The sequence below is a fragment of the Panthera uncia genome, chromosome B4, assembly GCF_023721935.1.
Source record: "Panthera uncia isolate 11264 chromosome B4, Puncia_PCG_1.0, whole genome shotgun sequence".
In the NCBI taxonomy this organism is placed as follows: domain Eukaryota; kingdom Metazoa; phylum Chordata; class Mammalia; order Carnivora; family Felidae; genus Panthera; species Panthera uncia.
In genome coordinates, this window is record NC_064809.1 from 110,855,150 (window position 1) to 110,868,239 (window position 13,090).

The window sequence follows — 13,090 nt, forward strand, 5'->3', positions numbered from 1 at the left end:
AATTCTAAGGCAAAACCCACCTGAGATGTATTAGGCACTGTGCTGGGTACCAGGGATACAAAGGTGAACATCTCTAAGCTGACTGAGCACTTGCATCAGAACCACCTGGAATGTGGGGTGGCTCAGTCAGGTAAGCATCCAACTTCGGCTCAGGTCAGGATCTCACGGTTTGTTGAGTTCAAGCTTCGCATCAGGCTGTCTGCTATCAGCACAGAACCTACTTCAGATCCTCTGTCCATCTTTCTCTCCGCCCCTCCCCTGCTTGCTCTCTCTCTCTCACTCTCTTAAATAAACGTTTAAAAAAAAAGTCACCTGAGTGGCTCACTCGGTTAAGCGTCCGACTTTGGCTCAGGTCATGACCTCACCGCTCGTGGGTTCAAGCACCATGTTGGGCTCTGTGCTGACAACTCGGAGCCTGGAGCCTGCTTTAGATTCTGTGTCTCCCTCTCTGCCCCTCTCCCACTCATGCTCTGTCTCTCTCTCTCTCTCAACAATGAATAAACACTTAAAAAATTAAAAAAAAAACCCACCTGAAATGCTTCTAAAAGTAAAAGAATTCTGGAACCTAATTCAGACTTCTTAGAAGAGAATAGAACAAGCTTGTCTAAGCCCAAGTCTTGGGCCCCTTCATATTTGGGTCTAATATAATGGTAAATGGGGCACATAAATTATTATTATTAAACATAGACTGCTGTACTTACCTAATGAAAATTATGAGATGCCCGCCGGAGTTCTGCTTAACAGACTGAGCCATAATGGCATCATTCAGCCTTATGTCCTGGGCAGGACTATTTCAATGACTGTACGAAGACAACTTTGCTTAGAACAAAAGTCAGGTCTCCATTTCTAAAGGAAATGGAAGAACTGAACAGACTTTCGTTGTTATGGACCTTCGCTAATTTATAATTAAAGAAATGCTGATTTACGTTTACTATAGATTTCTAATCTTAACTTGTGAACTTACACATTTTATTTTATTTTTTTTCAATATATGAAATTTATTGTCAAATTGGTTTCCATACAACACCCAGTGCTCATCCCAAAAGGTGCCTTCCTCAATACCCATCACCCACCCTCCCCTCCTTTCCACCCCCCATCAACCCTCAGTTTGTTCTCAGTTTTTAACAGTCTCTTATGCTTTGGCTCTCTCCCACTCTAACCTCTTTTTTTTTTTTCCTTCCCCACCCCCATGGGTTTCTGTTAAGTTTCTCAGGATCCACATAAGAGTGAAACCATATGGTATCTGTCTTTCTCTGTATGGCTTACTTCACTTAGCATCACACTCTCCAGTTCCATCCACGTTGCTACAAAGGGCCATATTTCATTCTTTCTCATTGCCACGTAGTACTCCATTGTGTATATAAACCACAATTTCTTTATCCATTCATCAGTTGATGGACATTTAGGCTCTTTCCATAATTTGGCTATTGTTGAGAGTGCTGCGTGAACTTACACATTTTAAACACCAATAATGAGGTTGTGATGTAGTGGCTGAAGTGTTAATACATATTTTCGAGGGAGTTTCTTGAATCTGGATTTGTATAGGAAAACAGAAACCACTGATTTTTAAACATCTTTTTGCTGGAAGAAATTGGAACAGAAGGAAATCTTATTTTTCTAACAAGACTTAAACTCTGATACAAGCTAGGGAGATGCTCTTGTCCACGCTCCTCCTCCCCCTCCTCCCCCTCCTCCTCTTCTTCTTCTTCTTCTTCTTCTTCTTCTTCTTCTTCTTCTCTCAACCTATTCATGCCTTTGTTCTAGTATCAGTCCAAATAGAATGCACCATGCAGATCAATAAATAATTATCATATACGGAATTTATTCGTACCATTGCCATCACTTAGCTGTCTGCAATCTGTCACCTGTATTTGGGCCGTATTTAGATTTGAATGAACATAATTGTAAATGGCTTGTCATGACCTATAAAGGATTTATGGGATGGGAAAGTGGGGAAGCTCTCTCTTTACCATCCCGATGACAGCAGAAACTGGAATTATCTGGAAGGTAAACAAAAATTTAGCCAACGGTCTCGATTTCCAGGCCCACTGTGTATTGATTTTCTGTCAGGAAGATGTACAGCTCGTGGAACATGCTGCCTATATTCTTATTTATTTATATGTTTATTTACTCATTCATTCCTTTTGTGGTGGGGTAGCTGTGGCTGCCAAATAAATAAGCTTCGGGAGAAATAGAATATATCAAAGCCTTTAAAATGTGCGCCCAATATAGGAAAACACTCCTTTAGGAATGAGGTAAAAGTCACTATGGGGGTGGGGCGTGTTAGATGGTTTCTATCTACTATGGACTTTGCATGGAGATTAATATGTATACCAATAACTCACTTTTTTAAAAATGAAGGTTTTGGAATGAATCAGGACTGCACAGTGAAAGGGATGCACTACAGGTACATCCCCGTGGAAATATACCAAGGAATCATGGACTGCTATCTAAATTTCATTTGATCTCCTTCCTCACACCCTTTATTTTTCCCTCCAGATTAAGCAGAAAGTGGGAGGTGGTCACAGACAGCTACAACAGTGCAACAATAGTAAGGCAGTGATTTACTGCAAGAGCTCTAAACATTGGAGATTTGTGGTGCATGTTAACACAGCAAAGGCTCTGAGAAGTCCTGTGGGGATGACATAGGTTTCCTAAATTTATTTGACTATTTTTACACCACCTACTAACTTCCCACAGACTACGTGGACAATAAGGCCTGATTAGCTGTCTGATCTCATCTCTTACTGTTCTGTATCTTAAAATAATAGGTCACAGACACACATCCCTCAGTCTCCACAACTCTTACACATGCCGTTCTCTTCAGCTAGATTTTGTCTTGCTTTTTTTGTTTGTTTGTTTGTTTGCCCCCATCTCTCCCACTGTTGTCCCAGCTTTAATGGGTTAAACCTTACCTATAGTCTAGGTCACAGCTTGGCTGTCACTTTGCCTGGGAAGATTTTCCTAACACCCCAATTATGCACACCTGTGCTCTGTTTCTCTACTTAATCCAATACTTCTGTCATAGCTACAATCACCTTTCACTGTAATTGTATGTTTAATGATCTTGCTTCCCTGTTGGAGGATAAGCTCCAAAGACCTGTGTGCTCTGTTGTCTTATTCAGTATTTTAGATCTGGTATCTCATATGGTTCCTGCCACATCAAAAGTACCAAATAGACATTTACTGAATTGCAATGAATATTTTGAACCACTGATTTAGAGAAATGTTCTTGGTGCTTTTAGACTAAATGAGCAGGGCACCTGGGTGGCTCAGTCTCTTGGTTTTGACTCAGACTCTTGATTTTGGTTCAGGTCACGACCTCACTGTAGGTCAGTTTGTGAGTTCGAGCTGCTCATCAGGCTCTGCCCTCAACAGAGAGGAGCCTGCTTCAGATCCTGTGTCCCTCTTTCTGACCCTCCCCCACTCGCTCTCTCTCTCTCTCTCTCTCAAAAATAAATAAATGTCTAAAATAAATCTTAGGGGCACCTGGGTGGCTCAGTCATCTAAGCCTCTGACTTCGTTCAGCTCAGATCATGATCTTGCGGTTCTTGAGTTCAAGTCCCACATTGGACTCTGGTGCTGACAGCTCGGAGCCTGGAGCCTGTTTCAGATTCTGTGTCTCCCTCTGTTTCTGCCCCTTCCCTGCTCATACTCTCTCTCTCTCTCTCACTCTCTCTCTCTCTCTCTCTCTGTCTCTCAAAAATAAATAAACATTATTTTTTCTTTTAAATAAAATAAAAAAATTTTTAGAAATTTAAAAAGGAAAGACTAAGAGAGCCACAGAATCTCAGTAAATTGCTGTGCCTTTAAGCTGAATGAGTTATATCAGGTCATATAAATTGCTTCACTCTCTTTTACTTTATCTTATGTTTTTGTTTTATGATTTTATTTGATCTTACGATTTTATTTTATTTTATTTATTTTATGGACCCATCTTGAGGTCACGATATAGTTTACAAGCTAATGCCCAAGTTTTCCACACTTTGGGAGCTACGACACCCTGTTCTACTTGATGTCATTCAGAGATACGCTCCTCACTCCCTATAAAATAGCACATGATGTTTATTTCTCATTTACCTCTCAATTCATTTATATGGCTGTGTTTAAGCATTATAGCTGTCCTCAAATTACTGAGCTGTCTGCTGGAATGCTGCCAAGCATCTAGTAAACTTGAGGCTAATTCCTGATTCCTACTCTGCTTCTAATATCCAAGAAAAGCAGGTTTTGTTATATCTCAGGTGACTCTCTAAAGACATAGACACAAAAACCGTGTAGCATAATGAAAGTTACTCATGTGTTTTAAATGTTTTAATGGCCCTGCTATGAAGTAGGATCATGGCTGACATCCTGACCAATCTTTGCTCTTAGAATAGTTTAGTAACTCTGGCGCCCTTGAACAGCCTGTCACCCTGCTTCAGTTTCTCTGGACAATGTTTAATACTGAGCCGCTCTGATGGTTAATTTTGTGTGTCACCTTGACTGGGCCAAGAGATACCCGGACAACTGGTAAAACATCATCATATCTGGTTTTGACTGGGAAGGTGTTTCCAGAGGAGATTAGCACTGAACTGGTAGATTGAGTAAAGAAGATCACCCTCCCGTTGTGGGTGGGCATTCTCCAATCCTCAGGGCCTGAACAGAACAGAAAGGTAAAAGAAGGGTGAATGTACTTCCCCTGCATTGATCTTCTCCTGTCCTCTGACATTGGCTGTCTTGGTTCTTGGGTCTTCTGACTTAGTGTGGGATTTATACCATTGGCTCCCCTGGTTATCAATCCTTTGGGTTTGGAGTAAAACAATAACACCAGCCCTCCTAGGCCTGCAGCGTGCAGCCAGCAGATTGTAGGAGTTTTCAGCCTCCATAATCACATGAGCCAATCCTTTGTAGTAAACATTTTGCTTTCTCTCTCTCTCTACACCCTCCTCATTGGTTCTGTTTTATGGAGAAAGCTGAATAATACACCACCCTCATAAATACACTTATTTACTCAACCAATAAATACTTTGACTGATCATGGTATTACGTATTGTATCTATAGGATAAAGATGGATAAAGTCTTTGAGAAGTATAGATATGGATGCTGTGGAAAAAAAAAGCTATAGCTCAAAGTGAAAATGGCATGGGTGAGTAGAGAGTTTACATTTAGCATCAAGAGTTCCCAGATTGCACTTATAAAACAATACCTGTCCTTCAGTAGGGAACAAAGCAGAACATGTATTTGGGAATCAGTAGAAACCTTCTAGCTTTGGAACTCTTTAATGCTTTCCAGTAGTTATATCTACATGCTTGCCTTTGCATAGTGAGATGTATTTTCCAGAATATTTTTATACGCTTTAAGAAAGATATGGCACTATATGTGGGCTAGCTGAAGTCCCTGTCTCCTGACAGGATGTGAAAAATAAATTGACTCAAAAGAAAAAGAAAAACAACAAAACGGAATTTAGAATGATTATTTAACGCAATTTAGAAAAAAAAGAATAAAATAAAATGCATTAAATTATTGAGAGTGGCTATCTATGGTAGTTCATTTCTTCCTCCTGCTATTATGAATTTTCAAAATTTTATATAGCAGAAAGGACTTACACGATTTAATAAAGTTTATTCATTTTCAATTATAAAATGTACATTTACATTTTATAATTGTACACAATGTATAATACTATGTTGTTTTTTTTTAATCAGGATTGATTGTTTAGACTAAATACGGACTTCTCACACACAATGGGAGCCTTACCTCCGCCCTAACCCTGGGAGCTGCTCCTTCACATAAAAGACCATTAAAGAGTCTACAAATGCCAGCATGAAGGTCCTGAAAGCATCCTGTAACTGTTGCCCATCCCCCACTCACCCTGTCCCTGCTCTCACTCCAGCTCTGCACCTTATTATATCATAAAAACCTCCCTCTCTCAATTATCCTCTCCAGCATCTCCACAGCCCGGCCCATAAAACTACCTTCCTTATCTTTGCAACCACTCTCTCGGCACATGTAAACACACTCAAAAGCATATAATTTCCCCCCATCCTAATAAAGCACACTGCTGTTGGTCGTGGTACACATATGCATGCATGTTATATTCTCTTACTACAAAACAGCCAGTTCATCTAGACTACATAATAATGAAAAATGATTGACCCAGTTTATTCCCAATATTCATATTTTATTTATTATCGTAATGAGCTCGATGCATATCAGAAAGATGGAGTGCCATTTGGACCTTCTGTGGGTAGGTTTCTGTTTCCTCCCCTTTATCTTTCAGCTCCCCATTAATAAACTTTAGGAAGCAATGAGAGGAGGGCTGAGGAAAGACGGAATTTCTGTTCAACCCGGGCCCCTCTTGTGTAGAGCTAAAATAATTCCAAAATGAAATGTTTTGAAAAATAAGAGAATGAGGAGAAGGAAAAGCAGGAGAAGCATATAAGGAAGGGAAGAGCAAGGGAGAAGGTGAAGAAAAAATAGAGTGTTGTGTGGTTTTAGGGACCAAGAGACATCGGGTCCCTCAGACATGAGCGGTATAATCATTATGCCTGCATTTGTGTGTGTGTGCTGATTTGTGGCAATCAGTTTTTAGTATTGAGGTATAGTGTTAATTAGGGCTTATGCACCTCCAAGTCAATTAAATTTGGTTTATTAATGCATAATTCAATATTGTTATGTATAGCAGAACACTTGAAAGGATTTTAAAATGCTCTCTTCTGATGTGGCCTGAAATATTACAAGGAAACACCCACTGTCAAGTGAGTGAAAATGAATAATTACGGGAGCCCTAAAACCCCACAGTTGAGCAGACAAGACAGCTGCTATTATTAAGCCCTCCAAATTGAAAGTATGGATTCTATCATTATAAGAACAAAGACAGTGCTGTGATAATTATGGAAGCGCCATAGCTTCCATTTTTGCTAATGTTTTTAGTAGAATGTTTAAAGCCACAAAAGGTTAAGACGGAGAGCTCAATTTTTGTATCTTGTTACTCACTTAGATGAATGCATTTTTCTACCAATTGTAGTCATAACAGAGCTTGCAGTCCCTGCGACATCATGATAAGAAAGTGCCGATTTGGGCAAGAAATTAAATGATAATAAACATAGTGTAAGCTCAGTGGGGGTGATATTGTTTAACGTCAGTGGTGATTGAAACTACCTTCTAGATGACTGAAGCTTTGTTGGCCTCATCTGTTTATATTAATTTCTCCTTTTCGAAGGCCATTATCTTAAATTGCATGTTATATAACTTGCACCGCCTCCCTCCAGCCCGCAGCACCGCTTCTCAAGCAACTTGATGATGCGTATTGTGGAAAAAAGTCTTTCCTAGGCTCAGCGTCCAGGGAGATTACAATCTTGAGACTGTGATAGGAATGGATTAAACTTTGCACAATTTCCTTTTGCCACGTGAATTGAATCCTGTTGTGCTATTTTCTGTCGTCCTTTCGATCTTTGTCACAGAAATGGTCTTATGAAAGTGTTCGCCCTGCTTAAGTAACCCCGGCCTGGTTTTAACGGAGCCAGGATCTTACAGTTTGATTGGCTCTGAATTTTCCTTCCCTGGGAAAACAAAGCAAGAAGACTCAGACAAACCCACCCCACAGATGATAGAACATGGAAAAGGTCATTGTCCTTTGGCTCAGGCAGGCTTAACGAGGGCAGTCAATGATCTTCATGTTGATCTCATACAAAAAAACTGAAAGGGAAGGGGAAATGTCACCACATAAATCCAGTCGCGTGTCCACGATAGCACCCTCTGCAAGAGGGAGGCTGAGACAGTACAAAGGTGCTCCCATTTCCGTACAGCTTCGTGCTCTCAGATTCCACTCGCCGACTCTTCCTCAGATGTCATACTTTCCACGTTTTCATTAACTACCACACCTACTTCTAAGGTTAAGATGCAGTCACTCAAATGTTGATGGTGTCCACAGATTTTTATATTGCCTTTTATTGACCCCCACCCACAGATGAAACAAAAACATGTATATTAAGAAGGAGAATAAGAGGATTCCTTCCTCAGAACTCAATTTTGTTTTGATCTCTACAGTATCTTTGATGCGGGGCAAAGCTACTCTATGCAATGCAGTCTTCGGGATTTTGGTTGCATGCAAATTAAACTCATTTGGTGGAAGTTTAAAAAAGTAAAATATGTTTGCTATTTATTTTTGTGTCGACTTCATATAATTCCATGACCACCAATGAAAAATTTTTCCAAATGGAATCCATAAATTTCACCACATTAAGGTACGCAGTGATAAAGAATGATGCACTTTAAGTTAGCTGCAACCTACAGTTCATTTTTTTGTTGTTGTAGGAACCTAGGTGAACTGCTTTGTCTCATCTCTGTCTTGTTTTAGAATAATTCACTTGTGGGCACCTGTTTTCCAAGTAGCTACATGGAATGTGGAATTATGGGTCAGGAAACCAAGGCTATAAGTGGTGAAATCTTGGATGGATGAGCTCTTTTTACCACATGATGTGAGATCAGCATTTTCCATTGGAAAGGACTAACTCAGAAATAGTCCCACAAGACTTTAGTCCTATCACAAATCACTAGAGGGACTGCTGAATCTTTCTGAAAAGAGATTTATTAATAGAGAGAGATGACCCTTTAGATCCACTTTATACTGTTTCACACTTATATGCTATGTTGATGCAAAATCTTAAATAGACACAGGTTATATACATCATATGGTACCCCAACCAGAGTGGTTACAAACTGGCCTAAAAGGTATTCCACTCAGACTATATCCTTTTTATCCTCCAGGATTATACCTAAAAATAAAACTTAATGAAGCTAAGGAGCCAACTAAGAAAATTAATATTTACTGAGCACTGGAACAAGACAGGGATGTCCACTCACATCACTTTTATTCAGCATAGTACTGGGAGTCCTAGCCACAGCAATCAGACAAAAGAAGAAGTAACAGGCATCCAAATTGGCAAGGAAGAAGTAAAACTTGCACTATTTGCAGATGACATGATACTGCATATAGAAAATCAGACTCTACCAAAACAAAATGAAATAAAACAAAAAAAACCACACTGGAATTGATAAATGAATATTGTAAGATCACAGGCTACAAAATCAACATACAGAAATCTGTTGCATTCCTATATACCAATAATGAAGCAGCAGAAAGAGAAATTAAAGAAGCAATCCCATTCACAATTGCACCAAAGACAATAAGATACCTAGGAATAAATTTAACCAAAGAGGTGAAAGGCCTGTACTCTGAAAACTAAAACCCTGATGAAAGAAATTGAAGATGACACAAAGAAATGGCAAGACATTCCATGCTCATGGATTGGAAGAACAAATATTGTGAAAATGCCTACTACTCAAAGCAATCTACACATTTAATACAATCCCTATCAAAATGACACCAGCATTCTTCACAGAACTAGAACAAACAATCCTAAAATTTGTATGGAACGACAAAAGATCCTGAATAGCCAAAGCAACCTTTAAAAAGAAAAACAAAGCTGGAGGCCTCACCATTCTGGACTTAAAGTTATATTACAAGGCTGTAGTAATCCAAAGAGTATGGCACTGACACAAAAATTCACACATAAATCAATAGAACAGAATTGAAAACCCAGAAATGAACCTGCAATTATATGGTCAATTAATCTCCAACAAAGCAGGAAAGAACATCTAATGGGGGAAAAAAAAGTCTCTTCAACAAGTGATGTTGATAAACCTGGACAGCAACATGCAGAAGAATAAAACTGGACCACTTTCTGTTACCATACACAAAAATAAATTCAGAATAGTTGAAAGACCTAAATGTGAGACCTGAAACACAGGCAGTAACCTTTGACATTGGTTGTAGCAACTTCTTTCTAGATATGACTCCTGAGGCGAGGGAAACAAAAGCAAAAATAAACTATTGGGACTACATCAAAATAAAAAACTTCTGCACAGTGAAGGAAACAATCAACAAAACTAAAAGGCAGCCAACAGAATGGGAGAAGGTATTGCAAATGACATACCTGATAAAGGTTTAGTATCCAAAATATAGAAAGAACTTACAAGACTCAACACCCAAAATATGAGCAATCCAATTAAAAAATGGGCAGATGACATGAATAGAAAACTTTCCAGAGAAGACATACAGATGACCAAAAGACACATGGTAAGATGCTCAACATCACTTACCATCAGGGATATGTAAATCAAAACTACAATGAACTATCGCCTCACACCTGTCAGAATGGCAAAAATCAATAACACAGGAAACAACAGGTGTTGGTGAAGATGTGAAGAAAGGGGAACCTTCTTGCACTATTGATGGGAATGCAAACTGATGCAGCCATTCTGGAAAACAGTATGGGGGTTCCTCAAAAAGCTAAAAATAGAACCACCCTATGATCCACCAATCATACTACTAGGTATTAACCCAAAGAATAAAAATATATGAATTCAATGGGATACGTGCACCCTGATGTTTACAGCAGCAGCGTCTATAATAGCCAAATTATACAAATAGTCCAAGTGTCGATTGATGAATGGATAAAGAACATGTGGTATACACCCCCATATACACACACAGTGGAATATTAGTCATAGAATATAATGAAATCTTGCCATTTAAAACAACATGGAGAGAACTACAAAATATTTTTTGATGTTTATTTATTTATTTTTGAGAGAGAGAGCATGAGCTGGGGAGGGAGAGAGAGAGGGAGACAGAATCCCAAGCAGGATCCATGCTGTCAGTGCAGAGCATGACATGGGGCTCGAACCCATGAACCTTGAGATCATGACCTGAGCTGAAATCAAGAGTCAGTCACCCAACCAACTGAGCCATCCAGGCGCCCCAGAACTACACAGTATTATGCTAAGCAAAATAAATCAGAGAAAGACAGGTACCGTATGATTTCATTCATATGTAGAATTTAAAGAAACAAACAAAATGAGCAAAATAAAAAAGAAAGAGAGAGACAGAGAGGCAAACCAAGAAACAGGCTCTTAACTATAGAGAACAAACTGATGGTTACCAGAAAGGAGGGGGGTGGAGTATGGTTAAGTAGGTGAATGGGGATTAAGGAGTGCACTTGTCATGATGAGCACAGGGTGCTGTGTGGAATTGTTGAAATAGTATATTAGTTAATAACTGATTAATAGAAAGAGTTGTCCAGGGCCTGTTAAAACTTCAGTTGACTTTGACTAAACTTTAAGTTACAAAACTATATTGTTGAAAGGATATTGAGGCCACATGATTGAAGTTGGTCATTTTTGTTTATTCCAGGCACTAAAATATCCCGTGTGCTACCACAAGGAAATAAATAAATAGTTATAAATACAGGCAGAAATATGGACATAAACACAGACATTAGTGCAACTCCCTAAACCAGAAGATGGTAAATTGCATTTTTGCAATCATAACCAAATCAGAGTCTGAAAACAGTCTTAATTTAAATGTACATCTCTCAACCTTACAGTTAAAACTGCTCATCATGCTCCATTATGTCAGGTTATAATGCAGAGCAACTGTGTGGACACCTGGGATGAGTCTCTTTTTATGAATCTTTTGATTATACATTCCATCAGGATTATTTTTCTTCATGTGTGGACCTCTCAGGTGCTTTTACCATCAGGGTTATATGGAAACAGGACTAGACCAATGCATGGAAACTCTCAGTAGTAACCCGTGTTTCCACTTAAGAGTTCATGCCCTTTAAAAAATTCTGTAACTCACAGTGGTACATCAAGACTTGCATAATCTCCCAAAGTTTTGCAATAGAGTTTAACATTTCCTTAAAATCAGTTCTTTTATTACATTGTTCCTGTGCCCAAAACCACGGTCAGTTTTTCAGATAAAAATAACAAATAAACAACTTTTTAGAAATAATTGTCCCTGTATTTTGGAAAGCTGGGAATTATTAATAGAATTGTTAACATCTTTTTGAATGTTCATTTATTTATTTATAGATAGAAAGTGAGCAGGAGAGGGGCAGAGAGAGGAGAGAGAGAGAGAATCCCAAGCACACTCTGCATTGTCAGGTCAGAGCCCAACTCAGGGCTCAAACTCGTGAATCACGAGATCATGACCTGAGCCTATATCAAGAATCAGATACTTAACAGACCGAGCCACCCAGGTGCACCTATTGATAGAATTTTAAAAGATGGTGGTATGATATTAGCAAAGAATAGAAGATACAACTATTAATAAATTGTTTTATTATAAACTAAACTTGTCCGTTGGAATTATGATTTGATTTCCTTTTAGAAATGGTACAAGTAATGGTTAGCAACAAGAGTAGTACTGGCTAGCAAGGGGAATTTCAGAATTTTTTGGAGGGCATTTTTTGGTTATATCAATAGTGAGTGTGGAAAGGCATTTCATGAGTGAGAGCAATAAATGTTAACGGTCCTGTAAATGCTCAAAGTTGTCCCATTCAACTTAAATATCTTCCCAGACGTTCAGGTATAGCCATCACATGGAATCATTTATGTTATGCTCTGGTTGTGCACATTGTTTTAGTAGAATTACTGCCCTTGTGTTTTTTAAAAATGTGAAAGCTAGGATACAACATTGATCTTTTAAATTATGTTGTTGGTGGCTTTATCATCTATTCATTTCATTCCAGAAAGGTAAAGAGTATATATACTACAAAATATTTGTTATAAAAATATTTTTTACCTTATAAAACTGAGATCTAGAGGGTAAGAAATGAAGAAGGCATTAGGGTAGAAAAGCATAAGATTGAGTCTTAGAAACTCCTAAACTAGAAAATGTCCAACAATGGTTATGATAGCAACTTACGTGCTACTGATGTCAAGTTGTGGTGCCTAGGTTTGTTTTAATAGCTTGACTTTCTCAAGTCTTTCAGTGAGCCAGGGAAGCAAATGTTGATTTCAGTGGTATTTTCAATAGTTTCTAGGAGTACCATTTCAAACTATTCAAGGAAAAGCTTCTCTAAGATATTTGTCTGCGGCAAGGTTTCGTTGTATGTTGTTGGTAGTAATGGTGGCTTTATGTCCATGTCAGTCTCTGGAGAATTATTCGTGACATTTCCAAATGGAACTCTTTAAAATTAAAGTGGCATATAAGAAAATCAGTCCAGAAATCCCAGTATTAACAGCTCAAACTTTGACATA